Raw genomic sequence first — 5,124 nt, 5'->3', positions numbered from 1 at the left:
GATATGGAGCAACATAGATGAAAGGGAACTTTTTTTGACAACAGATCTTTTGACCATGGATTACCTTACCTTTTTTCCTTTTTTTTTTCTTTTGGTAACGCTATGGATAAGAAAGTAGTGATCAAAGAACCACATGCTATGTTCGAAACTCTCTGTTTTAACTCCTTACCCCAAAAAAAAAAAAACTCTGTTTAACTTAATCTAATTTTCTTCTTTTCAATAATAATAAAAAAACATATCTAATATACTATTAATAAAAAACATTGGTAGGTAGATTAGTATTAATCCCTGTTCAAATTCCACCACTAATCGAAATCAATCATATGGTTATGAACCACAATGCATCTGGTATTAATGAGTCTTATGCTTTCTTATTTCCTTTAACTGATGGAAATAATGTCATATTTTAAATCAAAATACCAGAGAGAGATTATCCCCCTAAGGTGTCAAGAGTCGATACTCAAGATAGGTGTAGATTAGCTTCTACCCAAAAAAAAAAATAAAAGAAAGAAAGAGAGGTGTAGATTAGCAAACTAAACTACAGATAAACTTCTCCATCATTATGGAAGTATAAGTATATAAAGTTCCTAAATTGCTTTTCATTCACTACGATTTAAAAAAAAAAAAAAATCCAAACTACCATTTTTTATGTTAAATTATTTATTTATTTTTGGTTAAAAGTCAATAAATGATATATTAAAAATAATAAGATAGGATGTACATAGATAATTCAGGCGTTTTCAAAAATAAAAATACATTGAAACTTGAAACTTTTCCTTCGACAATGTCATAAGTAGAGATCAGGACACCAAATTTTAACTAAGAAAATAGAAATCCACTATTGACATTACATTAATTAAAAAAAAAAACGATAACAAAGCCTTGCCTCAAAGTCCCAGGTAAGTTCATTGCAAATGAATCTAGGACTTATTAAATCCTAAGACAAAAAACCTAAAGCATTACACTTTTCTTTTCTAGACAATCCATTGCCGAATTAACCTCTCTATAACAGTGAGGAGTCCCCCAAGTGATTGAATCCATAGAACACTGGTAAATTTTGTAAGTAGGGTTTCTAATTTGAGCCCTATACAGTAAGAATGAAGGGGTTTTTTTTGGTTCAATTAGGAGGTAAAACCAGCCCATGAAAATGCGATAAACTTCAGGTTTTTTTTTCTTCCTTTGGATGAAGTTATCTTCACCGGTAGCTGAATGATGGGACGGTTCCAGATAGAACTCCTCTTCCCCATCCTCTCTCTCCCCTCCTGCCTGAGGTTGTAATGCAGCTTCGGAAAACTCGGTCCTTTTTTTAAGAGGATAAATTTAGGTTGGGAGTTAGTTCAAATAAGAAGCCCAAGCCAAGATCAGCACATGAAAATGCCAAATCTCCAAGCCCAGGCCCATCATGGACCGGCAACCAGGGTCTTCAAGCAAGGTCCATGATGGGTGGCCCAAAGAACGAATTTGCCACCCAGCCAAATGGGGATCACCCCCCCCCCCGGGTTTCTAGGTTAGTAAATCAATCCCTCTCTCTAAATAGTGGTACCGGAGACAAGATCACAAGGAAGAACAACAGAAGTGTAGAACAAAATCAAGTGAATGTAGTGTGTAAGTCATCATCTTGTTATAACTTATTTACATATCAATATAATGCCAGCAAATTGTTTCAAAATTTCAGTTCTCTTTTTATTTTTATTTTTATTTTTTTCTGGAAAGACTTCAGGCCCAGACGATGTCCCTATAGATGTTTGGAAGAGCTCAGGGCTTGGTGATGTATCTTGGCTAACTAACCTTTTTAACAAGATTATGATTACAATGAAGATGCCTGATGAGTGGATAAGAAGCTTTGTAACCCCCATTTACAAAAATAAAGGCAATATCCAAAATTGTAATAACTATAGAGATATAAAACTTATAAGTCACATGAAGAATCTTTAGGATAAAGTTATTGAAGTGCACTTGAGAAGAGAATCCGGAGTCTTGGATAGCCAATTTGGTTTTATGTCAGAGATCATCAACTGAAGTTATATTAAGAAGAAGACTCATGAAAACCTTTAGAATTGTTAAGAATGACCTCCATATGGTCTTCATCGACTTGGAAAAGACCTACGACAGAGTTACTATAGAGATTTAATATGACATGGAGAAAGGTGTCAAGAAAATATGTGGAAATAATTAAAGATATATATGATGACGTTGTAATAAGTGTGAAAACCAAGGACGGCCAAGGTTACGAGTTCCCTATTTCTATTGGGTTACACAAAGGGTCAGCTCTAAGACCCTATCTGTTTGCGCTTGTATGGATGAGTTGGAAAAATATATACAAGGTGACATCCATTGGTGTATGCTTTTCGCGGATGATATTGTTTTATTGGATGATACAAAATCATGACTCAATGCTAAACTAGAGCGATGGAGATCTGCCCTGAAATCAAGAGGTCTTAAGATAAGCAAAAATTTTCTCTGCAGTGAGTATGACCACGCAATGAGCATCAATGGCCGAGATGACCTCGAGGCACGTACCTAGATGGTCTCGGCCATCCTATGCTCACTACACGACCGCACTCACTGCAGAAGATAATCAATCTTAAGATAGGCAGATCAAACACAAAATATGTGATGTGTAACTTTAGCAACTCTACGAGAGATAATGACAATGTAACTATTAAAAAAAGAGGGGTTAAGCAAAGTAACTATATTAGGTATTTGAGATCTATCATTAATAAAGAAGGTGATATAGAGGATGATGTATCACATAGGATTAAAGTGGGATGGATCCTATGTGACAAACGTGTCCCAGTAAAACTTAAGAGAAAATTCTATCAGACAGTTGTGCGCCCGACTATGATGTACATGTCGGAATGTTGGGTTGTTAAGAAGCAACATATTAATAAGTTAGGGGTAGCAAAAATGAGAATGCGAAGATGGTTGTGTGGAAAAATTAGAAGGGATAAGATAAAAAATGAACAAATTATAGCTGATCTGGAGGTTGCCCCAATTCTTGACAAAGCTTCGAGAATGTCGTTTGAAGTGGTTTGAGTATAAAAAATGAAAGTCATCGGATGCACCGGTAAGGAGGAATGACTTGATTCAGATAGAAGGACCCAAAAGAGTTAGAGACAGACAAAAAATGACCATAGGAGAGGTTGTGAGGAAAGACGTGCACAAATTAGGCATTGTCTCAAGTTTGGTCTCGAATAGAGCAGAATGGAGGGCTAGGATCCAAATAGCAAACCCATTTTAGTTGTGTTCTACTTTGTTAGTGATTACCAATCTGTCTCCTTTAACACCTTCTTATTTTCTCTTTCTTTGGCTTTACTTGGATCCATAAAACTGACCCTATTAAGTTGAGATAATGCTTTGTTGTTGTTGTTGTTGTTGAATTGTCTAAGAAACAAGGGAAATAGATAAACATATGGCCATATATCCAATAGTTAGAATGGCCAACTCCGATAGAATGGCCAAATTCGGAGGCTCGTCTCCAGTGACTATCGCTCCAATGATCATCCTACGTATTCTCAAAGATTGACATGTGGCATTTTTGTAATCCAATGATCGTGAACAACCAACCCATTTGGTTGTCTGAAAACATACATGACCTAATCCACCTTGTGGGAAAACACAAGATAGTCGATCAAAAGAGATTCATTTTCAATCTCTGCCCTTTCCTTCCCAATTTCACATGATTAAAAGTTTAAAGCCCTAAGGCAGAACGACAGAGAATGAAGGTAGAGAAAGAAGAGAAGGAGAATGAAGTAGAGGGTTTAGATAAGGATGGAATAATTTAAAAAAAAAAATGGGATAAGTATTGGCATAATCAATCAGGGATCCAGTTTTTCTGGCTGATTTTGTGTTTCTAAACCTTATAAGGATGACAAAGATCTCTCTTTCATCTAACTGTTGACTCAAAAACTCAGATCGAATAGAATTAGAAGATGTTCAAAGATATAGCATATATTTTCATAGATCTTTGGTTTTATCAATTCATCGAAGTACAAGAAAAGTAAAAGACATATTCAGTAGAGGCTTTTTTTAAAGTACATGTAGAATCTTTGTAGAGAAGGGATTCGATTTGAAATCGCAAAGAAGGAACCTCTTTGAAATCTCTAAAATATTCTCTATTATTGTCCCATATACCAATTAGGTAATTGACCGATACTAATCTCATAGAATTGGATTCCAAATAGAAAACCCACTCTTCGTCAAATTAGGGAAAAGAGTCCTACCTTATTTGTACACTTTGATGGGAGGGTGCAAAACTTTATTTAATAGGACTCTAGGTCCTCCTCCTACCCTAACGTCAATCTCATTATTTGTTCCATCACCAAGAGAGCATTAAAGGAGCTAGTGGGAGAAACCTAGAGGATCCATTGTGTTTGTGATTGAGATTGTAGGGATAAAGATACAAGAAGAATATAATGACGACAAATTTTTCACAGTCGATGGTGAACGGTATGCGTCGACCCTTATAATATAATTTTGTGATTCAATGATTGTATGGTAAGATCCTATATATTGTTATTAGTAGGAATAACATCCTTCAAGTGGTATCAGAGTGAGGTTACGCCAATACATTCTTGAATCACATGGAGAGTACTATTCATAAATAGTATTTGGTGCTGTTCATGAATAGTACCCATTTTTTTGTTAAAGTAGTTGGGTGGGGTTCGGTTCAACAGTGCCGATACTATTCACAACACTATTCATGAACAGTGCCAATTACATGAACAATGTCGATTACTGTTCATGGCACTATCATGAACAGTACACTGTACTGTTGCTTGAGATGGAGTATTGTTGTTCATGGTACTGTTCATGAGTAGTACTCGACCCATATTATGTTAGTATGATCCGATTGATCGAATCGGCTTGAATGGGATGAATTGTATTAATTTTGATATTAATACATATGATTCATGACCAATATTATACGGACAATTGTAAAATCTCCTTTATGTTATTTGCATGGGACTCACAAGTATTGAAAATATTTAAACTCTAATTGTAAATTAGTGTTTATTTGATATACTTTACCCAAGGGTTTATTTTGTATAATGTAATTTAGGGTTTTGGGTTTGTGGCACCCTACTTAAAAAAAAAAAAAAAAAAAAAAAAAAAAAAAAAAAA

Source organism: Macadamia integrifolia, chromosome 5 (genome assembly GCF_013358625.1).
Source record: "Macadamia integrifolia cultivar HAES 741 chromosome 5, SCU_Mint_v3, whole genome shotgun sequence".
In the NCBI taxonomy this organism is placed as follows: domain Eukaryota; kingdom Viridiplantae; phylum Streptophyta; class Magnoliopsida; order Proteales; family Proteaceae; genus Macadamia; species Macadamia integrifolia.
This window is presented reverse-complemented; position numbering follows the sequence as displayed.